This window comes from Erpetoichthys calabaricus, chromosome 1 (genome assembly GCF_900747795.2).
Source record: "Erpetoichthys calabaricus chromosome 1, fErpCal1.3, whole genome shotgun sequence".
In the NCBI taxonomy this organism is placed as follows: Eukaryota; Metazoa; Chordata; class Cladistia; order Polypteriformes; family Polypteridae; genus Erpetoichthys; species Erpetoichthys calabaricus.
This window is the reverse complement of record NC_041394.2, coordinates 40,364,013-40,391,796: the sequence shown is the minus strand read 5'-3', so window position 1 is coordinate 40,391,796 and position 27,784 is coordinate 40,364,013.

The following is a 27,784-nucleotide window of genomic DNA, read 5'->3' as shown; positions in this document are numbered from 1 at the left end:
TATTAATTTTCTATTAACAAGAGGAACACTCTGAATGTTAACCCATTTAACCAGTTCAAAAGTTTGGGCAGATCCTACAGTGTGTTCTGGTGAGGGGATCTGTAAAAGGCACATTAGTTTTGCACTGGTGTACCCCAAGGATCGGTGCTGGGTCCTCTACTCTTTTCTCTGAACACCACCTCGCTGGGCTAAAAAATCATCCAAATGCATGAGTTCTTTTATCAGTGCTATTCCGATGATACACAGCTGTACTTTCCCACCCCCCGAAGGACAATACGGTATCAGCTAGAGTCTTTGCATGTCTTACTGATATCTCAACCTGGATGGAGGACCACCAACTACAGCTCAGCCTGGTCAAAACCAAGCTTCTTGTAATCCTGGCCAACAAGTCTGTTCAACTCCCCATCTCTGTTCAGCTTGGCTCACTGTCACTAACACCTGGCAGGTCAGTGGGGTGGTGATTGATGAGCAGCTATCTTTTTCTGACCACACTTCTACTGTTTCTCATACATGCAGGTTCGTGCTATACAACATCTGCAAGATCAGATCTTTTTAAATAGAGTATGCAGCACATCTTCTGATCAATGCTTCGGTCTTGTCACGTCTGAACTACTGCAATTCATTTCCGGCAGGAGTACCCACATATGCTATCAAGCTGCTGCAGATGGCCCAGAATGCAGTGACCCATCTGTACTTAACCAGCTGAGACGGGCACATGTCATTCATCTCTTGAGGTCACTACATTGGCTCCCTGTAGCAGTACGTATTAAGTTCAAATCACCAACTGAGTCTTTGTCCCATACTTTTCAACAACTTTACACTCCACGTCTGTTAGGTTCACTTGTACATTCAGGTTCAGACCTGTTTCCAAGTATATCTATCTATAGCCTGGAGTCTTCACCCTGGAGCTCCAATTTCAGTTATTTGCCATCTTCAGCTTTCTGACAGCCATCTCTTGCCTCCAACCTGAAGTTATGGGACCTGCTAGGACCTGTGCCTTCTACAGTCCTGCAGAACAATACAATTTCTTCTTGTTCCAGAACTCTCTCTCACCTGCAACACTGTTCCTGTCAGACACCCTTATAAGACATTCAGTACATAAATGTGACACATTGCCTTCTCACAAGGTATGTCTAGTTGCTCTAACCCTATGTCTCTTTTCTAGAGGGGCCAGTTCAATGGTGGCCTTGTTCCTTGAAACCACTTGCCAAACCAAGCACTCCCTCAAAATAACATGTGCACTGAAGTCTACTCAGTAGAATTTCTGATGTAATAAATGTCCATCTACTCCTATTATTTTGAATGCACTTTTTGCCAAACAGGCTCTCTAAGTTTTATCCAGTAATATGTTTGTTGAATCTTGACCATTTCTACCTATCTTCATTTGTATATTATCATGGGGTGAGTGGAACTTATCAAGTTTGTTTTAGGATTGGACTATTTATGCACTTTAAGTTTAACACACACAGGTGTTTTGTCACGTGGTGGATGCAGTGATGTGCTGTAAAATCACTTTATGCTCCCAATTCAACCAACCAACACACACAAACAAAGATCCTATCCATATAAACACTTTATATTATGACTATAATGCCCATCACTCCTCAGTACTCCACACAGGGAATCACTAACTTCTGCGTAACAGAGACACAGATGTCCCTGGACATAACCAAATCGCTAAAGACTACTTTGGTCTGCAACAATAACTTGGACCCATGAAGGTTGATGCACTTCTGGTTAATTCCACTTGCATTACATACACCTGTGCTGATCTCTATTGGGAATGTCGCCTTCAGCCTGCTAAACCTGGGAGAAAGAAAGTGGGTGATCTCCCCACAACTTTATTACTTCAGTCACTCATTCTTAAGAATAGAGTAATAGCAGCAGAAGAAAATTTAATAGAAAATATAAATGAGTAGTAAAGTCTGGATATATTGTCTGTGACGGAACTGGGCCGTCAGCGAACCCCAAACCCAGAACACACAAAGAGTTCCAGGTTCAAATAAAGGAAGGTTTTTTTCACATGATACTTCCACAAAGTTGCAAAAGCACAAACACATGTTTTCTTTCTCTTTCTCTCCACAACACTCTCTCCTCTCACCACCACACTGCCCTCCTCCAGTTGAGTGTTGCTCCACGTCCTCCCAGCTCCATCTCACCAGGATAAGGCAGTGTGGTCCCTATTAGTAAGGATCCGAGAGTATTTCTGGGGTCAGTGCTACTGCCCGATAAAAGCACTGCTGTGTCATATGGAAGTCCCATTTATTAGGGAGCACATCTCCTGATAGCACCCCCTAGTGGCACCCATGGTCCCCAGGAGGGCTGTGTTGCCAGACTATATTTCCCAGCATTCCCTGCTGGTTCCCAAATGGGTGCCGATATGGAGGGCTGCTGCCATCTTGTGTTCTGGGGGAATAACTTATCCCCAGTGACATCTTTTGGTGGGCTATCCATCCATCCACTCCAGCCATCACTTCCAGGTCTGGCTCCTTCCTATCTCCTGGTTGGGATGCCCATCTGCCTGCTCAGAGCCTCCCATCCAGGTAAGGAACCATCCCCTTTTCTGGTCTGGATGCCCGTCCAACCCCTGTGGCATTTACAGGTCCAAAATTAAAATGCATTCTTGCTTTACGGTCAGGAGGGTTGCTGAAGAATAGAAGTAAAGGAAACATCAGTGTCCTGGGTGGCCTGTTTAAATTCAACAGTCAAACTGATGCATGGACGGCATCTTCAATGTCTAGGTGAGTGGAGTTTCTCTTTGTGACGCCTCTCCTTCTTAAATGTACTGCTCTCTGATGTCCCACATGGGGTTCCAGACCTTGTGATGTTACACACAGAAGACCGGCTAATTTTTTTGGTGATGGTGACAGCTCTGCCTAAAAGCTTTGATCTTGGGTGCTTTAGCTATGCAATTATCATGCCATCTCCAGGTCCCTTTGCTATTAGCTTGTTAGCTGTCTTGTCATTCTAAACTAAGATAAAACAACAATGAAAGAAAGTAAGCACAGAGTAATGCTGCATTTTATTTACCTCGGAAGTCAGATGTCGGAGCACAGAATGATGTCACACCCGAGCTGACCACATTCCAGTGAAATATTTCAGAAAACCAATATAGACATGTCTTGGAATAACCTTTGCTGTGCTTGCTCCACTGAAATAAATAGCAGGTGATAACAAAGCATTACATCCAAACTCCGCAGCAAATGTCCACAGATAGTTGGACAGTACTGTGTGTACAACTGATATAATGATACATAAATAGACAGAAGTGCTCATAAACAGTATACAATGCAGCTTTCACTAAAGTCCACAGCATACCTCACCATTTTGGATTGACGTCATAATCTGAAGTCAGACAAACTCAGACTTGACAGACCAAGTTGGAAATCCGACTTAAGGAAAAATGAAACACACCTCTTACCATATAAAAATGATAACACTTCTTCTACACAGCCTCTCCATTTCAGGGCACCATAATGTTTAGGACAATTGGTGGCACAAGTGCTTGTGATTCCTAAGGTGTGTTTCATTACTTCATAAGATACCTTCTGCCCTACGGAGTGTGTAGTTGCCATTGTTCAACATGAACACAAGAGCTGTGGAAATGAAAATCAAAGAAGCCATTATGAGGCTGAGAAATAAGAATAAAGCCATTAGAGACGGTGGAAAAATCTTAGGATGACCTAAATCAACGTGTGGAATATCATTGAAAAGAAAGAAAACACTCATGAGCTCAGTAATCACAAAGTGGGTGGGGTTCCACTTGGAAATTCCGAATTCCCGCTTAAAACGGAATGCAGCATTTAAACAACATTGTCCCGTGTAAAGCGGTCCCAAAGAGTTCATTTTATTGGTCATTACAGTCCATCTGATAGTGCCTGTAGTTCGAAAATAATAATTTTATCCCTCCAGGACAAAGTATTCATATCAGAATATATCAAAACTTCAGAACAACAACAACAACAATAACATCTTCTAATATCATACGCTACCATGGCTGTTCATTAGTCTGTCCAGGATTTTAAATCACCTGTAGTTCTCAAACCGTTTGACCTATCGACCTGAAATTTGGTACACATATACTACGTGACGTCTACTATCCACTTGCAGGGTGATGGTTGACCTCCAAGGTTATTCCACTTTTTATTTTTATTTTATTTTATTGTAGAATCAACTCTCAGCAGCTACCAGCAGGGCGGCCGTGCGGTGCATGTGTATGGGCGCCGTTCTCATCCCTACCACCTTCCCTGTCACTTCCCCTACCTCTTCATATCTTAAATCATTCTTAAGGAACATTGAAGACTTAAGTGCCAGCTTAAGTGAAAAATTAAGAAAAATGTACTAAGTAATTACAACGCAGACACTGACTTAATCAGTTTTAACGTGAAAAGATGCCAACGAAAGAAGAGAAGAAGCGGGCTGCTAGGGTGGAGAAAAGACGAGCAGCTCAGGAAGCAGCAAGCGCATCAACCTCTGAGCACACGAATGCTAAACGTACAGAAAAAGAGGATGAAAACTAGGAATTGCTCAAGTCAAGTGTATTCACTGCACTTTATCGTGCAGTACGCCGTTACAGGTTTATTTGTAAAGCACGTTTTCATACAAATTATGTAGCTCAAAGTGCTTTACAAGATGAAGAAAGAAAAAAGAAAAAAATATAAAAATAAGATTAGGCAATACCAATTAACAAAGAATAAAGTAAGGTCCAATGGCCATGGATGACAGAGAAAACAAAAAAAAAAGAACTCCAGAGGGCTGGAGAAAAAAACAAAATCTGCAGGGGTTCCAAGATCACGAGACCACCCAGACCCAACTAGGCATTCTACCTAACATAAATGATCTCAATCAGTCTTCAAGTGGAAGAATTAGACGATGATGGCCATGTGGACCTCTGGCCTTCAAGCCATCAATGTAGGGACATCACGGTGCTTTGATCAGGTGGTGGTTGTGCAGATCACCACCACAGAAAACCGGTAAAAGAACAGAAGAGAAAGTAGGGGTGAGTACGGATTACAGAGCCATAATAAAAATGACAATTAAATGCATATACAGAATATCAGGGTTTTAGCAGTTTTTTAAAGTGCTTCACCATATTAGTCTGGTGAATTTCTATTGGCAAGCTATTCCACATTTTAGGTGCATAACAGCAGAAGGCCACCTCAGCACTTCATTTAAGTTCAGCTCTTAGAATTGTAAGCAGACACTCATTTGAAGATCTAAGGTATGACTTGGAGTGTAAGGTGTAAGACATTCTGAAATATAAGATGAACAATTATGTTGTTTTATCAGAAACAGAAGAATTCTACTAATGTCTAAAGCTGGCGGCACATTACATGACTTCTAGTAGGACGGTGTGTCAATATTAACGACTGCAGTTGCTGGATTACGTCACCTTGAGGATGTCGGCTTCCGACTAGGAATCACATGGGATGACACATTATGTGACACTGGGATGGCTCTTTTCTTTAGCACAGTTTCAAATTTCTAAAGTATTGCAAGCTTGCTGCATTCTGACAGCCAAATAATGTGCTGCCCGACAGTGGCAGTGCCTCCTGGTGTGGCGAGCTCAGCCGCAGTTTCTGATGGTCTTTTTCTTTTTTCCATTCTGTCAGGGTATGACAAACATGAGAAAGTGGATGGCCAGGCCTCTCTACTGTTTGCATGGTCTAGAAATCCCCCCTTTCCTCATTTCCTTGTGGCCACGTTGTATGCATTGTGTTGCTGTCTAGGTGAGCCTGTCCCTAGAACTTAAGACAACATGACACCAACTTGATTTTGCTGGGGCGAGTGGCGGACTAGTTGCAGTGAGCCGATGGAGATGTCCGACTACACAACTGTGCGCTGTAACTACCCCCGACTAACTAAGAATATGTCAATAAAATTGGCTTGTGAAACTTACTGGAGGCGGCACAGTGGCGCAGTGGGTAGCGCTGCTGCCTTGCAGTTGGGGGACCTGGGTTCGCTTCCCTGGTCCACCCTGCGTGGAGTTTGCATGTTCTCTCCGTGTCTGCGTGGGTTTCCTCCGGGCGCTCTGGTTTCCTCCCACAGTCCAAAGACATGCAGGTTAGGTGGATTGGTGATTCTAAATTGGCCCTAGTGTGTGCTTGGTGTGTTTGTGTGTGTCCTGCGTTGGGTTGGCACCCTGCCCGGGATTGGTTCCTGCCTTGTGCCCTGTGTTGGCTGGGATTGGCTCCAGCAGACCCCCGTGATCCTGTGTTCGGATTCAGCGGGTTGGAAAATGGATGGATGAACTTACTGGAAACGTCGTGTAGTGTCATGGGGGCTTAAGTATGACCAAGTGATTCACATTTTCTCCACCCAGCTTGTGGAATTCATAACACATTTCATGAGAATCTGAATCATCTCAATAACATCTGCTTTACTTTGTCTTGAGAATCTGTGCCACTCGTTGTTTTACTTTATAGCTCCTAAATAGAAAATTTCACACAGTTAGCTGTCAGAAGTTTAATAATCGAGGAAAAAAGCCTGTGAGACAAACAAAATCATCCATGTAGAGGTAAGTTAGGCATATGTGAATTTCCCCTTGGGATTAATAAAGTTTCTATCTATCTATCTATCTATCTATCTATCTATCTATCTATCTATCTATCTATCTATCTATCTATCTATCTATCTATCTATCTATTAAATGGGGCAGAGTGCTGCAACTTGCTTAAATTCAAAAGAAATGAAAGTATGCCTAGGAACTGACTGTTCACCTTGTCATGCATAGACTGACTTATAGCTGCAGTTCTTCATTATGAAATCAGCAGTCCAGCATATGGTCAACAAGAGTTAGCACACATTCACAGAGGAGCCTCTTAAAATGCAGAACTGAAAACTGACGCAGATTTGCATTTGCCTGAGCAGAACACTCTGGTGCTACGGTGCCCTCCATAATGTTTGGGACAAAGACACATTTTTCCTTGATTTACTCCTCCTCTCCACAGTTTAAAATGACAAATCAAAAAATTCAGATGTGATTAAAGTGCCCATTGCAGACTAGGATTTAAGGGGATTTGCATACATTTCAGTAACACCATGTAGAACATTTTCTCTACATGGTTCCTATTCTGTACTTCAGGGCACCATAATGTTTGGGACACAGCAATGGCAGGTTTATTGAAGCAGTCATATTTAGGACTTTGTCGCATACCCCTTGCATTAAATGTCTGTTTGAAGTCTGCGATTCATAGACATCACCAGGTGCTGAGGGTCTTCTCTGGTGATGTTCTGCCAAGCATCTAATGCTTCCATCTGCAGCTCCTGCTTGCTTCGGGCACTTGACCCCTTAAGTTTTCTTTTCAGCATATGGAAGGCCTGCTCAATTGAATTTAAATCAGCTGACTGGCTTGGCCATTCAAGAATTTTTGCAGACTTTCATTTAAGGGGATTTACATTCATTTCAGCCACACCACATAGAAATGACAACACTTTTTCTACACAGTCCCCCCATTTCAGGGACAATTGATGTCACAAGTGTTTGTGATTCCTCAGGTGGGTTTCATTGCTTCACAACATTCCTTGCTTTCCTTCTGCCCTTTGGAGTCTGTAGTTGACATTGTTCAACAGGAACACAAGAGTTGTTCAAATGAATGTCAAAGAAGACATTATGAGGAGGGGAAAAACAAGAATAAAACCATTAGAGACAGTGGAAAAACCTTAGGATGACCTAAATCAACTGTGTGGAATATCTCTCTATTATAAAAAAAATCTTGGAAGACAAGACGTGATTTTCTCGGAGAGACATTTGGAGAGATGAGTCCACACCTGGGGCCAGAAATAAAGGACAAAGAGTAGATGACAAAGTAGAACATCGTAAAGAATCCAGAAATGTTGGCGCGGTACTCTTAGAGATAATGAAAGCATGAAAACTCGAAAGTCTCAAAAAAAGGATAGGAAAGATCACATTAGCTCAAGCAAACAGGAATTATTACTCGGTGAAATAACGGAACAGCAAAAATATATTAAATATCGAATATATTGTTTGGATTTAAACTTTAAGTCGGAAACTTGTAGATCATCTAATTCGTGTTGCCAGCGGGAATTCAAAGATTCCAAAAACTATGAAGTCCCGCGAGATGGAGATTTTTAACATGAGATTCTTTCAAGTCACACCCAACTTACAACTATTTTCAAACAAGACCTCGGTCATCTAACCTCAGTCGTGTGAATGCTTTTGCCAGAAACACTTCCTGCGCTCTCAGCTCTTATAAATTGTATCAGGACGATAATTTTATACGTTCTAGATGACACGTCAGCGACAAAGTGAAGAAGAAACAGCATGGACAAACATTTGAGAAAGTCATTTTATTTACTAGAGAGAAAGAAACAATATTCACTCACAGGCAGTTATATGTTGTGGTGTCACGATGTAAGTCCAAACACAGAATCAAAATTCAATGCGATCTTGAAAAAAAATTAATTCCAAATATTGTTTTTACTAATGTTTTAAAGTAAAAGTGAAAATAATGCATATGTAACAATTCCCATGAAAATAACAATCTCTTAAAATTGTATATCTATTTAACCAAACCCAGAGGTGAGCGAGCGAATCGAGCAGGGGGTGGAACCCCCTACATATTTAAGAAGAAATAAAACACCAGTGAGCTCAGTAATCACAAAGGGACTGGTAGGCCAAGGAAGACCTCCACTGCTGACGACAGAAGAATCCTCATTTTGGTAAAGAAAAAGCCCCAAACGCCCATCTGACAGATCAGAAACAGTCTTCAGGAGGCAGATGTGGATCTACTATCTGCAGAAGACTTCATGAACAGAAATACAGAGGCCACACTGCAAGATACAAATAAATAGGTAGCCACAAAAACAAGGTGACCAGATTACAGTTTGCGAAAAAATACTTAAAAGAGCCTGCAGAATTCTGGACAAAGGTCTTGTGGACAGACAAGACAAAGATGAACCCGCGTCAGAGTGATGGCAAGAACAAAGTGTGGAGCTGAAGAGGAACTGCCCGAGAACCCAAAGCTCACCATCTGATCTATTAAACATGGTGGTGTTATGGCTTGGGCATGTATGGCTGCCACAGGTCCTGACACACTCCGCTTCACTGGTGATGTAACTGCTGATGACAGTGGCACAATGAATTGTGAGGTGAATAGAAACATCTGATCTGCTCAAGTTGCAGTAAATGCCTCCAAACTCACTGGACAATGCTTCATCCTATAAGAAGATAATGATCCCAACATGCTGCTAAGGCAACACAGGAGTTGTAATAAGGCTTGTAACAAAGGCGCTATATAGTCACCCGACCCGACGCAGATGGACACCGAGACACGTATAAAAACTCCGAATGGTGATGGCTGGCTCTTTTTATAACCCACCCAGAAGCATTCCAGGTGCTTGACCACCTGGTTCTAATTGCACTTCTGGGTGGGGCTGAAGATTCGACCAGCCGGGCTGCAGATTCCATGCAGCTCCCCCTAGCGGCCATCCGAGCCCCCAACCAGGCTGTGGAAGACTCCATCTCCCATGGAGCCATGTGCTAGGTTGGGGAATCATCGTCCACCAGGGAGGCGGCCACCAAGTGTCCCGGGGGAGGTATTGAACTGTCCATAGCTGCTCCCCCGGAACGGATGTAGCAGAGGCGTCCCTGCCGGGTATGGGACCCGGCTGTCCATTACAGGCTACAAAATGGAAAGTTCTTGAATGGCCAAGCCAGTTAGCTGATTTAAATCCTATTGAGCATGCCTTCCATATGCTGAAGAGAAAACCTAAGACACGTCCCCAAAACAAGCAGGACCTGAAGATGGCTGCATTAGATGTTTGGATGAGCATCACCAGCAAAGATCCTCAGCATCTGATGATGTCTATAAATCACAGACTACAAGCAGTCTTTGCATGCAAGGGATATGCGACAAAGTCCTAAATATGACTGCTTCAGCCGAGCTGCCATTGCTGTGTTCCAAACATTATGGTGCCCTAAAATGGGAGGGGGGTCCATGCGGAAAAAGTGTTGTCACTTCTACATGGTGTGACCAAAATGTATGTAAGTACCCTAAAATGAAAGTCTGCAATATGCACTTGAATCACGACTGAATTTTTTGATTTGTAATTTTAAAGTGTGGAGCAGAGGAGAGTAAATCAAGGAAAATGTCTCATTGTAACCAAACATTACAAAGGGCACTGTATTTTATCTTCAGTCCCACAATTTGGGACTACATTCCCTAAAGACATATTTTCATTTATGCAATTCAGGGTTACAACAAAAAAAAAGAAAAGCATTACTAGATAAACCTCCACCGCCCTACACCTAACCCCCCCACCCCCCCCCCACTTTGCCCAAATGCAGCACATACAAAGCACTGTTGTTTCTCAGTAGCTAAAGCAACCTTAGCCAGGCAATAATAGGATGTGACAGGCGGCCTTCTAACCATACAAATCCTCTTTCTATTGGGCTTCATTTCAAAGAATGGGTCGCCAGATTCCCCAACCCCCCCCCCAACCCCAATAACGCTTCAGTCTATGTAAGGAGTCATTTCAAAGGTGACACGAATGAGAAGCCCCTTGTTTACTACATGTCCTCGCCCTGATAATTCCTCAACGGCAGATATGATAGGCAGCTGCCCACTTCATATTATACCACCTAAGTGCATCAGTGACCCCACAAGATTAGGAGAATTGGACCTGAGAATATGTAGATCTGTCATTTTCTCCATAAGCTCAGAGATCAACTGAGGAAGATCTTTGACAAGCCAGTCATCTCCGCTTTCCTCCTCAGTGACGTCACTACAGCTGCCTTTTAAAGCCAACTCAGCAAGGAAAGCAAACTGTCTACTGATGGCAGGTGCGTGAGGACTTCACTAAAGCAAATTATTCTGTTACTAAATAGAGTTTCCCCAATGGAACCCTAACCGTGTGTGTGTGTGTGTGTGTTTATCATTGTGTAAGATCATTAAAACGAGTTAAATGAGAACAGGCCTCTCCGTCCTGCTTACAAAATATCATGCAGCTGAGATCTGGAGGTTTCTACACTGCCACTCTGCACTTCAATCTACTGCTGTCTGCGTGAAGAAAACCCTTTAGTGCTTCTGCAAGCTTTGCTCTTAGCCTGCCATGTGTGGCCCAAAGTTCTAATTGAAGAACATCGGAGTTCATTCATCAGGAACTCAGCACTACACAGCTGCCTTCACTTCCATCCTGCCTCATGTCACAACTTCCTTTTTTCTTTCCTCTTAGTTATTTTTGATATCAGAAACGATTCATAAACCTAACTGATCTACATGTCAGCTTGATCCTATTCCCACTCTGTCAGCCAAAGCTTTGCTTACCTCCCCACGTTCTTCTTTTCGTCTGCCATTATTAATTCCCCCCTTTCCTCTGGTGTGTCTTTAAATTGCTGCCGTCACCCCTGTTTATTAAAGATACCGCTAGTATTCCCTACGATTTCAGCAATTATCGTCCCATTTCCAATATACCCTGTCTTTCCCAAATTGTGGCACATATTTTAGCTTTCCAACTACAGGACTATTTCTATTTTCTGTTGTAAACATTGCACTGAAGGGGCCCTGGCTAGCGTAACAAATTATCTTCTCTGGGCTGCTGATTCCAGATTACTAAAGATTCTTATCCATCTTGATCTTAGGTCAGTATTTGACACTATGTCTTGCACACTATTGTTGGAACGCCTGATTTTACCTCTAACTGGTACCACTCATAGTTTCAGTCTTACTTAGCTAATAAATTTCATTTCATTCAACTGAATATCTGCATTTCTCACAACTCACCTGTTACCCATGGTGTGCCACAGTAACAAGAAGAAGAACGATGATTTACTTCTTGTATAGCCCAAAATCATAGAATGTCTCAGTGGCCTTTAACAGGCCCTGTTTTTTTTTTTATTTCCCTCAAACTTGACTCCCTAAGAAGACAAAAAAAAAAAATCCTCAAAAAAAAAAAAAATAGCCCCTTGTATGGTAAAAAATGGAAAGGCAATTCAATGAGAGACCCTCTTCAAGGTACTGTGTGTTGCACGTGGAGTAGGTGTCAAAAAATGGGGTAAATACAATACACAACACAGAACAGAGGTAATCATCTTCACAGAGGTAAGTGGTCAGTCAATGACTGCCACCTCAGCAGTAGAAACTGCAAGGCGAAATGCAAGAATACAGTCATATGAAAAACTTTGGGAACCCCTCTCAGCCTGCATAATAATTTACTCAACTTTCAACAAAAAAGATAACAGTGGTATGTCTTTCATTTTCTATGAACATCTGAGTACTGAGGTGTTTTCCAAACAAAGATTTTTAGTGAAGCAGTATTTAGTTGTATGAAATGAAATCAAATGTGAAAAACTGGCTGTGCAAAAATTTGGGTCCCCTTGTAATTTTCCTGATTTGAATGCATGTCACTGCTCAATACTGATTACTTAACAACACCAAATTGGTTGGATGAGCTCGTTAAGCCTTGAACTTCACAGACAGGTGTGTCCAATCATGAGAAAAGGTATTTAAGGTGGTCAATTGTAAGTTGTGCTTCCCTTTGACTCTCCTCTGAAGAGTGACAGCATGGGATCCTCAAAGCAACTCTCAAAAGATCTGAAAACAAAGATTGTTGAGTCTCATGGTTTAGGGGAAGGCTACAAAAAGCTATCTCAGAGGTTTAAACTGTCAGTTTCAACTGTAAGGAATGGAATCAGGAAATGGAAGGCCACAGGCACAGTTGCTGTTAAACCCAGCAGGTCTGTCAGGCTAAGAAAAATATAGGAGCGGCATATGTGCAGGATTGTGAGAATGGTTACAGACAACCCACAGATCACCTCCAAAGACCTGCAACAACATCTTGCTGCAGATTGTGTATCTGTACATCGTTCTACAATTCAGCACAATTTGCACAAAGAACATCTGGATGGCAGGATGATGAGAAAGAAGCCCTTTCTACACTCACACCACAAACAGAGTTGCTTGTTGTATGCAAATACTCATTTAGACAAGCCAGATTCATTTTGGAACAAAGTGCTTTGGACTGATGAGACAAAAATTGAGTTATTTGGTCATAACAAAAAGCGCTTTGCATGGCGGAAGAAGAACACCGCATTCCAAGAAAAACACCTGCTACCTACTGTCAAATTTGGAGGACATTCCATCATGCTGTGGGGCTGTGTGGCTAGTTCAGGGACTGGGGCCCTTGTTACAGTCGAGGGTCAGATGAATTCAACCCAATATCAACAAATTCTTCAGGATAATGTTCAAGCATCAGTCACAAAGTTGAAGTTACTCAGGGGTTGGATATTCCAACAAGACAATGACCCAAAACACAGTTCAAAATCTACAAAGGCATTCGTGTAGAGGGAGAAGTACAATGTTCTAGAATGGCCGTCACAGTCCTCTGACTTGAATATCATTGAAAATCTGTGGGATGATTTGAAGCAGGCTGTCCATGCTTGGCAGCCATCAAATTTAACTGAATTGGAGAGATTTTGCATGGAAGAATGGTCAAAAATACCTCCAGCCAGAATCCAGACACTCATCAAAGGCTATAGGAGGCGTCTAGAGGCTGTTAGTTGAACCTCCTTATGCAAATATAAGTATTAATGTCATATCTCTGTTGGGGAGTCCAAATGTATGCACCGGTCTAATTTTGTTATGATGCATATTGCATATTTTCTGTTAATACAATAAACCTAATGTCACTTCTGAAATACTACTGTTTTCATAAGGCATGTCATATATTAAAAGGAAGTTGCTACTTTGAAAACTGTCAATGATAAACAAAAATCCAAAGAATTAAGAGGGGTTCCCAAACTTTTTCATATGACTGTAGATGACACCACTCACTAAATACACGACTAAAAGTACGGGGCTCCTTGCTTTTTATCACTTAGCTTCTTTCCCTTGGTATGCAATTTCATTACTAAGCTGATAACAACCAGCATTAAATTTCTACCAAACCATCTTGCATTTCTTCTTTGTCCTCTTCGGTTAGTTGCCTTCCATGAAATTAACATCTGGATGATGCATCATCTGCTCATACTTAATGGTACCAAGTCTGAACTTCCCCTCTCAAAATTTGGACAACCCTATTCCTTAATGCCCTCAAGTCGAGAGTCTTGGTGTTGTTTTTGACAGCACTGCCGTTTCAGTCTCACATGCACTCTGTATCCTGCGCTGCCTTTTATCACCTTTGTAACATTTCAAGACTTCGCCCCTCACTGCCCTACTCTGTGGCTGAGACCCTAATTCACGCATTCATCACATCAAGACTAGACTGTTGTAGTGCCTTGTTGTCTCTTATGATGTTAAACTTGCAAAGAAGCTGCAGTTGGTTCAAAAATTCTGCTGCACGTTTATTTAATTAAACTCAGGTGCATAGTCACATTACATCTATTTTGTACAAAATTCATTGGCTCCCAATTAAATATCATATTGACTTTAGGATCATTGTCCTCACTTACAAAGCACTCCATGATCTGGCTCCCACTTCTTTAAAAGAACTAACCCTCTCACTGCGTTTTTCTGCTTTAGTCCACTTGTCTTCCATGAGAGGTCAGGCTTTTTGTTTTGCTGCTCATCAGGTCTGAAACTCAATGCCTCCCTCTGTATACCCGGACTCTGTTTTCTTTATTTAAAACACACCTCTTCAGAATTTCCTACTCAATGCCATAGATCTTACCCTTCTAAATTGTTCTGATTTATTGTTTTATTGTTTTCTTTAATAAATGTGTATTATTTTATAGATTTACTTAATTGTATGCTCTGCGGTGGGCTGGCACCCTGCCCGGGGTTTGTTTCCTGCCTTGTGCCCTGTGTTGACTGGGACTGGCTCCAGCAGACCCCTGTGACCCTGTATTTAGGATATAGCGGGTTGGATAATGGATGGATGGATAGTTGTACTCTCTTTTTGGCTTTATCTTAACTAACTCTGCTACTAGTCAGGTTGAAGTCTATATAATCAACATAGTCCTCAGCGTTAACGTTTGCAATGTATATGTCTCTCTTATATGCCATTTGGTATGGGATTTGTAAAAAGCTGTGTTAATGTCTGTGATGTGCCATCTGTTGGAATGACAAATGAAATGCATTTTATTACTAAGATGATTTGTGATGTGCCATCTTTAGGAATGACAGAGACATAACAACCAGATAGACAAACTGACAGACACCCTTTTAATAAAGCTGATGTGTCCCTGAATGTCTAGCAAGATGCAATGAAATAAAAGTAAACAACAATTACTGTTATTATTTGACTGTCAGAATGTGGCAAGCTTACAATACTTTGGAGATTTAAAACTGTGGTAAAGAAAAGAGCCATCCCAGTGTCACATTATGTGTCATCCCATGTGACTCCTTGTCCTCAAGGTGACGTAATCCAGCAGCTGCAATCGTTAAGATTGACACCCCGTCTTACTAGAGGTCATGTAATGTGCCGCCATCTTTAGATGTTAGTAGAATTATTGTATTTCTGATAAAAAAAATAAAGTTCTGAAGTTTTGATATGTTTTGATGTGAATACATTGTCCAGGAGCAGGGCCGGATTTTCCTATAGGCTAACTAGGCTTCAGCCTAGGGCCTCAAGATCAAGAGGGGCCTGCATTCAAATTGTTAGCAAAATTAAAATTACACTATTCTAAAAACAGTGAACACTAAAACACTGAACCGAAAATAAGGAGAAATTCTACGCATATGACTAATAAACAAACATAAAAATGTATTGGTTAATCACAGTAATGATGTATTTTATTATCTCTCATGTAATTTACAAACTTAAAAATGGAAGGTGAAAGGGCCTCATAAGTGGAATAGCCTAGGGCCTCTTTTCATATAAATCCGGCCCTGTCCAGGAGAGATAAAATTATTATTTTGGAACTACAGGCACTATATTAGCTGCACAGATGGACTGTAATAATCTATAAAATGAACTCTAGGGGCCTATGATTTCCGCGATGCAGAAAACACGGACAGAATCACGGAATTAACGAATAAAACGGATTTTAGATTTATAAACGGAAATGTTCGGAATTTATAGACTGAAGGGGTGACTGTTACAAAACTTCCCAATAAATTAAACGATTAAATAATCTGTAGTTTTGTCATTTAGATACTATTTTTTAGTTTGTTATTTTTCAATCGAACGCAATTCTTCTGTTTTTGCGCGTGTTTCCTGTATATTTTTTCGTTAAAGGAACGCGAATTAGCTCGCTGCACAAGCCACAAATGTCGAGGCGAGTAGGATTGGATACCCTAACTATATTTAAAAAAATACGAAACACGAGCTTAACTGCAAAATTGAGGGCACGACAATATCCCGGCGACTTTTACGAGTCTGGATATCAACTTTTCTTCAAATTTTGCCAGCATAGACTGGGCACGAAAAGATACTTTGGTGAGTCAGACGTACCGCTCGAAAAAAATGACAAAGGTGAGTCCCTTCTTTATTAAGCATTGTGAACAAGGAGGCGCGCTGCCAGAATTATTTAATGTAGGCAGTTCTAACTGTACATGACACTTTATTTTACCGGGATTAACAGTCTTTCCCGTAGAAAAATGTAGGGTTGTCAGATTAGAAAGTTAGAAATACGGGACACTCTTAAAATCTCTCTCTATATTACTATATATAAATTTATACATACCCCCTACACACCCAGACCAATATATTATATAAAAGTAGAGACATAAGTTAAAAACATAAAGAGAGGATTTTAATGGGTTATGAGGAAAACAAAAGTAAAATCATTTGAAAATTATTTAACACAAGATAAAAAAATTCTGTAAAAGTGAAATCATTTGAAAATATTTATTTAATACAGACAACACAGAAATATTATTATTATTTAATACAGGCAGTTAGAAAAAAAATGGGCCATGGTCAGTAATAACAGCACACTGTATGTATCAATGCTGATCCAGAACTGCACAGCCGCGCGGCTGGAGAGTAAGACGGTAAGAGTGTCGCCGTCCTCAGCCAAGCACAGCAACTGAACAAGCCGCAAACAGGCAGCAAACACGAGTTTCCTCGTTACATTTGGGTTATTTTCATCAAAACAATCTGAGAAGAGAAAGTATAATTACTTATAAAGTTACAACTAAGTACCATAAGAAGGTAGTAAAAATATATTTTTATTACGAAATTTGAAAATGAACTACATACGGGATGGGTGTCCCTGAAAGGTCAGTACAGGACAGGGGACAAAATGATCAAATATGGGTCATGTCCAGTATATAAGGGACGTCTGGCAACATAGAAAAATGTTAGTAGTTAACGGCACTGGTTGTTAACAATTTCCCTTTTAAAAATTAACAACGACGTTTCAGGATTTAATAAATGTTTTATCTCGCGTTGGCGAGGCACGCAAAGACCACATTCGACTCTTCTGTTATAAACTCGGCACCTTCAAACCTGGGCCGAAGAGCAGGCTTCTCCTCAGATACAACGAGCACTTAAAAGCGGGTCTCTCTTTCTTTTTGTCTATTTAATTCCCGGATTTAGCGTTTTGCAGATTGATTAATTACAAAGCAAAAGCAAATGATTTAAAGATATGCAGTAGATGAAGCTACAGATGTAATGATGCACGTTTTCAGTCTGTAAACACTTAAGGTTTAAGAATCATTACAAAATGCTTTACATAATTACAATTACATCTATATGGAGAGCGGCAACTTTTCCACCTTTTCACAGACAACATTTCAGTTCCTTCACAACAACCAACTGAATCTTAATGACATTTTAAAAGGGATTACAGATAATGCAACCTTTATCTCAGAAGGATAAATCAAACTAACAGCTCTTACAGTTCTGGAGGGCACTCGATGTCCTGCAATCTCAGCATACAACAGGATCTGGGCTCCTACCTGGTGAATGGAACTGCGAAATAAGGTTCAGTTGTGCGAGTGTGCCGTTTCATTAAAAGGAATGTAAAGGGCCATTTCATTATTGTTTGTTTTGTTGTAGCTGTTACTACTTCCAGTAAAAAAAAAAAATTCGAATCAAGGAAAAATAAAACAATCGGAATGTTGCCGGTTCGAATCCCGTAAATGCCAATAGGGACACTGCTCTGTTGGGCCCTTGAGCAAGGCCCTTAACCTGCAATTGCTGAGCGCTTTGAGTAGTGAGAAAAGCGCTATATAAATGCAAAGAATTATTATTATTGTTATTATAAAACGGAATTTGTAAAAAAAAAATAATAAAACGGATTCTGTAGGACTCGAGAACTCTTTGGGACCGTTTTCCATTGAACAATGTTGTTTAAATACTGCATTCCATTTGAAGTGGGAATTCGGAATTTCCAACTGGAATGCCCCTCAAATCGGATATCCAGCTTGGTATAATCTGTAGTTGTATTTTAACTGAGACTTGTTCACAACGCTCTGAGCCTGAACTCGGTGAAAAGCGCGATACAAGAACAGGTTGTATTATATTATTGCAACTAGCAAAATACCCGCGCTTCGCAGCGGAGAAGTAGTGTGTTAAAGAGGTTATGAAAAAGTAAAGGAAACATTTGAAAAATAACGTAACATGATTGTCAATGTAATTGTGTTGTCATTGTTATGAGTGTTGCTGTCATATATATACATATACATATATATATGACAGCAACACTCATAACAATGACAACACAATTACATTGACAATCATGTTACGTTATTTTTAAAATGTTTCCTTTAATATGTGTATATGTATATATATGACAGCAACACTCATAACAATGACAACACAATTACATTGACAATCATGTTACGTTATTTTTCAAATGTTTCCTTTACTTTTTCATAACCTCTTTAACACACTACTTCTCCGCTGCAAAGCGCGGGTATTTTGCATATATATATATATATATATATATATATATATATATATATATATATATATATATATATATATATACACACATACATGCAGTTTCAATAACATAGAAATCAATATAAACAACATTAACATCATTATCATATGAGAATATGAAGTAATATATAAGAAGCACATTTCATATAAATATAAATTATTAAACAGTAAAATCTTCTTCTGTAATTTGCTACCGTGGCTATTCGTTTGTCTGTCCAGGATTTTAAATCACCTGTAGCTCGCAAACCGTTTCACCTATTGACTTTAAATCTGGTACACATATAGTACGTCACGTCTACTATCCGCTTTATGGGTGATGATTGTATTACTCTTTTTATCTTTATTTTTATTTTATTGTAGAATCAACTCCTATCTGCGCACACCAGGGCGGCCGTGGGCGGATGCGTATGGTGTATTCACTCCATGTTATCGTGCATTGCGCTGTCAGTGGTATTTTGATAAAAGAATTTGAACAACATATAAGAAGCGTATAAATTATTAAACAGTAAAACATTAACATTTAAGAAGTAAAGTTACATTAAGTACTACTGCAGTGCCTTCAGGTATACCTCATTTTTTGTTTGCCCATTACATGCTTAAATGTATACATTTTTTGGTGTACCTACCCGAGAACACGCGACATATAACCGAGCGTGGGAGAAGCATGGATTTTAAACACGCGTTGAGTTCATCTGCTGGTCTCCCTCGTGGAATAACTGGTAATGTTTGACTAAAATCTACAGCGAGTAAAACGACATTACCTCCTATTTTTTTTTTTTACGATCTCTGAGATCTTGCTTTTTTTGGTTCAAGGCTTCATAAGCTCTTTTATGTTCTATGGTGTACTTATCCCAAACCATCATCTTTGAATGTTGCAAGACTTTCGCCTTGTATGTAGATCGGGGTAATTACATTCATTGCATTCCTAGTCTGAAACACAATCTGATTGTATGGGTGGTTACCTGGCACTGTAGGGTTGCCACCCGTCCTTTAAAATACGGAATCGTCCCGTATTTGAGAATGAAATTGCGCTTCTCGTTTTGAATCAATACGGGACGGGATTTGTCCTGTATTTTTTTTATCATTTTTTTTAAAGCAGCGTCTCATGCAAATCATCCCACACGCATTTTATGAAGATGCCTCCTTTCCTACTTTTGATTGGGTAATACTTGATGTCATCGTTAGTTTGATTGGTCTTTTTAACTGTCCAGCGAGGAGGGCGAGTCTTTTAAGTAGAGTCTGCAAAGTGTTGGCACTGGGATGTGGCACCTGCTGCAGTATGAGTCCCTTATTTTTTTGTATTAAAAGTAGTAACCCTACCTGGCAGGTAACACTTATGTTTGGTCATCAAGTCGTCTAAAATCCGCCACGTGCCCTCTTTTAATTGCGAGAAGCAGATATATATATAGCCAAATTCTCACGCTTCCTTGCGGCGAAGTACTGCTTTTAATTTTTTAAGAAGAAAAGAAAACCTTTTTAAACGGATCGAAAATATACCAATAACAATTTGTTAAGGATCTGTTTTTTTGTGAACCTTGCTTTTCACAGCTGTCGCGCTATGGCGTGTGTTTAGTTTATTTGACAGTATGTAGATCGTGGTAATTACATTCATGGCATTCGTTTTCTGAATCACAATCTGACTGTATGGGTGGTTACCTGCCAGGTTACGCTTGTGGTTGGTCAGGAAGTCGCCTTACATCCGCCACATGCCCTCTTTCTGTTCCCAGAAGCTGATCATAGAATGGTTTTAATAGTTTACTTTCAAATAATGCAAAGAGTATGCGACACGTGTTTCTCCCTAATGCTGGGTTCATCAGGCATACACACTCACTGCATCCCCTCTCGGGAATCGAATCTCTATCGTCAGCGCCAGAGTTGAAGCCCCTAAGGTTGCGGTCAGCAAGTCGGCTAACATCCGCCATGTGCGGTCTTTCAGTTGCGAGAAGCAGATCATAGAATGGTTGAAACTGTTGCCCCTAACGTTGCGCTACGTGTCTTCTCATTAAACTTTTATCTTGCGAATATGTTATTGCAATCCGCAGCGGGAGCGTTTCTATAAACTTAATTTAAAGTTACGTTTTACACCGTGCTTTGTTTCCCTTATGAACATGCTTGTATGCTTCACTCGCTCGCTTCTTATTGTTTCGCTCCCTTCTCAATTGTTTAATGAATTTTTTGTTCTTCGCTGTTTGCGACTCTTCCTTCATTTCTCCGTACTGCGTTCAGTCTTTTCACGTGATTACGTGGGAGGCATGATGACGTGACACTCAACTCCGCCTCCCACAGCCATCGAGCTGCCCTCCATTACAGTATATTGTCAAAAAAGAGGTTCCAGTTATGACCATTACGCATTGAATTTTGAAATGAAACCTGCCTAACTTTTGTAAGTAAGCTGTAAGGAATCAGCCTGCGAAATTTTAGCCTTCCACCTACACGGGAAGTTGGACAATTAGTGATGAGTGAGTCAGTCAGTCAGTCAGTCAGTGAGGGCTTTGCCTTTTATTAATTAGTATAGATAACAATGGTTCCAAAACTCTTTCTCTGACTGCACACTTAGATGTACTTATAAAAGTAAATTTGCCAATCAACCTAACTGGCACACCTCTGGGATATGAGAGGAGAAATCCCTTAAAGACGAGGGGGAAAAAAATGCTACAGTCCTGACGTCACAGGGTGTAAGGCATCAAACGGTCCAGAAGAGGGTGCCATGTCCATCGCTGGGCTTACAGACTGTACTCAGCCCCTTGGACGTGTTCTCATGTTATTGTTATACAAACATTTAATCCGAGTAGATTTAATTTGGCTTTTCTGACCCTGACCAACAGAAAAAGACTCTGAATGTCAAAGTGAAAACTGATCTCTGCAAAGTGCTCTAAATTAATTATAAATGAAAAATGCAAAATAACTGGTGGCAAAAGTATTTGCCCCTTTATTAGGACACACCTAAATAATCAGTGGTTAGCCAATTGGCTTTAGACATCGCAGAATTCGTTCAATGTCTGGGGTTTCAATTGATTGTATTATAAATTCACCTTATCTGAATGGTCCAGCTTGTGCTGAGTCAGTATGGCAGCCTAACCTCCAAGTGACTCCATGAAAAGATGATTGGAATGCAGAAGTCTACCATTAAGAAACAGAAAGAATACAGCAGAGCTGGAAATCTGCACATAGGAGGTCATCTACAAAAACTGAGTAATTATGCAAGAAGGCAACTAGTGAGGAAGACCGCCAAGAGACCTTTGAGAACTGTCAAGGAGTTACAAGCTACAGTGACTCAGACTGGAGAGACTCTGCAGACAGAAACTGCTGCCGGGGGGCTTCACCAGTTGCAGCTTTATGGGAGAGTGGCAAAGAGAAAGCCAATGTAACAAATGCAGATGATGTCTGTATAAAAATTAAGTAAGTAAATAAATGTGCAGGGTGGCACGGTGGCACAGTGGGTAGCGCTGCTGCCTTGCAGTTAGGAGACCCAGATTCTCTTCCCAGGTCCTCCCTACGTGGAGTTTGCATGTTCTCCCTGTGTCTGCGTGGGTTTCCTCCCACAGTCCAGAGACTTGCAGGTTAGGTGCACTGGTGATCCTAAATTGTCCTTACTGTGTGTTCGGTGTGTGTGTGTGCCCTGCGGTGGGCTGGCGCCTTGCCCAGGGTTTGTTTCCTGCCTTGTGCCCTGTGCTGGCTGGGATTGGCTCCAGCAGACCCCCGTGACCCTGTGTTTAGGATATAGTGGGTTGGATAATGGACGGATGGATGGATACAGCTCGGGTAGAGTGTTTGCCAGAAGGAACAGAAGTCAGCTGAGAGAGGTTTCTATGGTCTGATGAAACCAAAACTGGTGATTTTATGGCCGTCAGACTAAACTAAACACTGCACATCATCAGAAACACAAGCATGGTGGTAGCAGCATCGCGCTCTGAGGAGACCCTGGAGGGCTTGTGATGGGGAAAATGACTGCATCAACATACAGGGAAATCCTGGAGGAAAAGCTGATGCCGTCTACAAGAAACTGGCACCTCGAGAGAAAATTTGTTTTCCAACAAGACAAAGACCTCAAACAATAAAGCCAAAGCTACACAGGAATGGAGTGGATTCAAAACAAAGAGGTTAACGTCCTGGAGTGGCCGTCAGTCCAGATCTCAGTCTAATTTTGAATTTGGCTGTTCACTCACCCTGACCCTGACAGAGAAGGGCAGTTTTGCAAAGAAGAATGTCGAAAAATGGCAACGTTCAGGTGTGCAAAGCTGATAAAGATCTGCGCCCACCGACCGACTCAAGGCTGTCATGGCTGACAAAGGTGCAGCTACTAACTACGGACTTGAAGAAGGAGATTACTTAAGTAATTATTTTTAAGTTTTATATCTGTAAACAATTTAGACGACTTTGCAGAGATCCGTTTTCACTTTGACATTAGCAGAGTCTCTGTCTTTTGATCAGTGTCCAAAAAGACAAATTAAATCCACTATAGTAATAAAATGTGAAAACTGCCGTGGGTGTGTGAATACTCTCTATAGGCGCTGCACGCATGCCCACATACTGTATATGCACGATGACAGGGTCCCACAATATACTGTAGGGAAACAGCTGAACGACACACAAACATTGCCAATAGTTTATTTCTATTTAAAGCACAATAGCACTACTGTAGCAACATATTCCATTTAAGGCCACAAAGAGTAGGTCAGAAACATCTAAATATTATGGTGGATTATATGTTTGCAGTTACAAATACACATTCATACATACAAATCCTGTGATCAGATAATATTTGCATACTGTAACATCAGGAAACAGTGGCTGGTTTACAAGAAATGTTTTAAACATCCCATTACAGCAAAATCAGAAGCGTTTACAGGAAAGAAAAACATGACGGGTGGCGGCGGTACAAGGCCGTGCCGTTTGAATACCAAACATTTCCTCTTTATCGAGTTTTATCTAAATAAATGCCACAGAAAGCAAAAATCCAACTGTGAATATCCACAAATGGGACTAGAAAGAGGAAACATCAAGCATTTTACCTGTGGGGAAAAAACACAACATGATACCACCCTCGACACAGTTATCTAATACGTGACGAGTTCAAGGAAAAATGATACTGTGAGGCTAAATTCAATTGAACTGCAACACCTCCAGAAAAAGGGATGACAATAAAACCATTGCTGGTTATTTTAAACAAACAGTAAGGAGAGACACCTAAAACTGCACACTGCTTCAAAACCTACAGCGTCCAGTTTTGCTTTTCCCTTTCTTCTTTTATTCTGAAGCTGTCTTTAGATCAGGGGGTTTCATTAAAAAAGTGCCATTTCATTATTGTTTGTTTTGCTACTACAGGTACACCAAAAATCCGAATCAAGGAAAAATAAAACCATAAAAACCGAAAATAAAAAAAATAAAACGGAATTTGTAAAAAAAAAAAAAAAAAAAAAAAACATAAAATGGATTCTGTAGGACTCTAGAACTCTTTGGGACCGTTTTCCATTGAACAATGTTGTTTAAATGCTGCATTCCATTTGAAGTCGAATATCCATCTTGGTATAATCTGTAGTTGTATTTTAACTGAGACTTGTTCACAACGCTCTGAGCCTGAACTCGGTGAAAAGCGCGATACAAGAACAGGTTGTATTATATTATTGCAATAACAATGGTTCCAAAACTCTTTCTCTGACTGCACACTTAGATGTACTTGTAAAAGTAAATTTGCCAATCAACATAACCGACACACCTCTGGGATGTGAGAGGAAAAATCCCTTAAAGACGAGAGGGAAAAAAATGCTACAATCCTGACGTCACAGGGTGTAAGGCGTCAAACGGTCCAGAAGAGGGCGCCATGTCCATCGCTGGGCTTACAGACTGTACTCTGGACATGTTCTCATGTTATTGTTATACAAACATTTAATCCGAGTAGATTTAATTTGGCTTTTCTGACCCTGATCAACAGAAAAAGACTCTGAATGTCAAAGTGAAAACTGATCTCTGCAAAGTGCTCTAAATTAATTATAAATGTAAAATGCAAAATAACTGGTGGCAAAAGTACAACAGGGCTTACAAGCTGTATTCAGTCCCCTTGGACATTTTCTCATGTTATTGTTATACAAACATTTAATCCGAGTCCAGGGTCCAGTTTTGCTTTTCTTTCTACTTTTATTCTGAAGCTGTCTTTAGATCAGGGGTCATCAACCTTTTTTCCCCTGAGAGCTACTTTAATAAAATGAAAATGGCCGAGAGCTACTCATGTTTTGTAATGTTTATTCTCACTCACTCGCCAGTTTCGGGACGTGTTCCTTAACTCTGCTTAGCTGGCGAAACAGATAAAAATTAAATTCAACTTGGTTTGATATTTAAAATAAAGTGTTACTTAGGTCTTGATGAGTTTGAGTGCAGATTTACTCTTAAGTGTATGCCACATTGAAAACATAGATTGCAATTCAGATTGTGGATTGTGATGTTGTGTTAAAAGGATCGTTATATGATTTTTTTTGGAAAGATCGCCCACCCCTAATTTGACAAATCAAGTTTTCAAATTTATGTAGGATTCATTAACCCTTTGGTGAGCTATTTGGAAAGGGGTTGCGACCTACCGGTAGCTCGCGATCGACGTTTTGGAGAACCCTGCTTTAAACAAACAGTAAGGAGAGACACCTAAATCTGCAAGTCACTTGAGCAGCTACACTCTGCTTTAAAACCTACAGGGTCAAGTTTTGCTTTTCTTTTTAATTTCCCTTTCTACTTTTATTCTGAAGCAGTCTTTAGATGCAAGCAACACAAGTAAGCACTTGCTATTGTACCTGCATCACGGTTCTCAAGTCCAGCTCAGGGCTGTAAGGAGACGGGGCTTATCACGGCAGCAGTAGGCACCGCACCAGCCCTGAGCAGGGCACACTACTGTATTACACCCAAAATACTTTATGCAAAGCAAATTCAGAATTGCCAATTAACTATCATGCATATATTTCAGCAGCTAGAAGAAAAACGGTCAGTGTATAACTTCAGCAAGAACAGAACACTCATAAGATGACGAGTTCATCTGTCGCTGCAGTCTTGAGAAAAGCTAAGCTTGGACCAAGAGAAGTGCAGAGGTGGGTTGCAGGCCACAGACCCCTCTCAGATATGCAGATTATTCCACAACTTTACAAGTAAACTTCTTGTTCAAGCACACGTATAAACAAAGCCAGATCAAGCGTCACAGAAAAGCTGACACAGCAATTTCCAACATCTGGAACTTCCCAGTTGGTTTACGTGTGGGGGGAATAATAATTTGTGATTTAATAATAAATAATAATGATAATAATTTGTGTGTAAAAAAAATTGTGAATTTCCCCTTGGGATTAATAAAGTATCTATCTATCTATCTATCTATCTATCTATCTATCTAATAAAAAAAAAGATTCCAGGGAAAGCACATAAAGCTTTTTATGACACGCTGACATTTCCGCAAGTGAAACAATCATAACAGACATCAGCAAAGGAAAAAGAACAACAAAAAAAGTGAACTTATTTTTCTAAATTGTCCTTGAAAATTGCCCGTTAAATTCGTATATTTATGAGAACTTTTATTTCAAACTATGGAGGAAATTGTTAAACCCACTCACCACCAGATGCAGCTCTGCCATAGCCAGTTTACCACCTGAAAAAGGAAACGGCAAATGCTGGCGACAGTGAGGTACTGGAAGCTGGTTACGAGGAGCACAGCTTATGGAAACTTAGCTTGGTTCAGCTTTGTGGACCTTTAAAATGTAGCACGTTTTCCATTGGTTTCTTTTTTTAAATTTCCATTACTTTGTGCTCTGTGTCTTAAATTGGACTCTGTGGGATTATATTGTGCTAAAAGGATGACCGGAGACTTTACATCTGCCCAGTATGAGTCAGGTACGAGGGTTACATGTGATGGACTGACTGGTGTATTTAGGGCGGCTGCTGCCTTGTGCTCCGAACTTCAGCATCCCATGACTGAGATGGAGAAAGGCTTAGAAAATGTATGGATGGGTATTCATTCTGTGCCCTGCAATCTAATTGGCTGAACTTTCTATTATTAAAAAAAAAAAAATCTTTGGGATGGGGAGGCAAGAGAGAGGGACGTGATCTTCTCCGAAGATAATTTGAAGTCCCTCGAGAGACACTTTAACTTGCTCCCCAGCTCTTAAAACAATGACAAGCAAAACTCGCAACTCGCCAGCAGAAGATCCGACGGCATCTCCCTAGCATGCGTTCAGCCACCCTAACCCCCCCCCCCCCCCCCCCGCCCCCCCTTCACAACACTAGCGGCAGAGACATGAAGTGGCAAAAGGACGGCTGCTGAACAGGCTTTGAAATGATCGGGCAGTGAGACAAGCAGAACAGGCAGCTCGCCAGCAGCAGAAAGACAGCAGATGATCCGACGGCATCTCCTTAGCGTGCATTCAGCACACACCCTCAACAAAGCGAGCAGCGTTATACGTCCTGCTAGAAAGAGATGAAACCACGTCCGGAGCTGGAAATAAACAATCAGTATTGTTTTTATAAAAGTTTTAAAGTAAAAGTGAAAATAATGCATATGTAACAATTCCCATGATTAAATTGTATATGTGGTAAACCAAACCCTGGGGTGGGCAAGCAAAGCGAGCAGGGGGCAGAGCCCCCTAGTATTCAAAAATGACATTAAGACACAGAGTCATTATTCTAAGTTCCTTGCTTGTTTTGTGACATCCCATACATATCTACAACGTATTTTTCTGCAAGACCCTCTTTTGTCTTTACCACAAGTCTCCAACATTTAAAAATGTGCACACAAGTTACATACCACAGTCAAGACTTTCTAGCTTTATTATATTTTCATATTGAGATCTTTGTTCATTCAAAACTAGTCCTGTTTTTCTAAATGGAAAGGTTTATATCTAAGGTAACTTCATGTCTGTAGCAGAAAAGTCTAAGTAAAAACTAGCTCATGCTCAACAGTGTAAGTTTTAATTCAGGCGGGTAGAGCAGTGCCAACAGCAACTAAACGTTCCATCTAGATACAAAA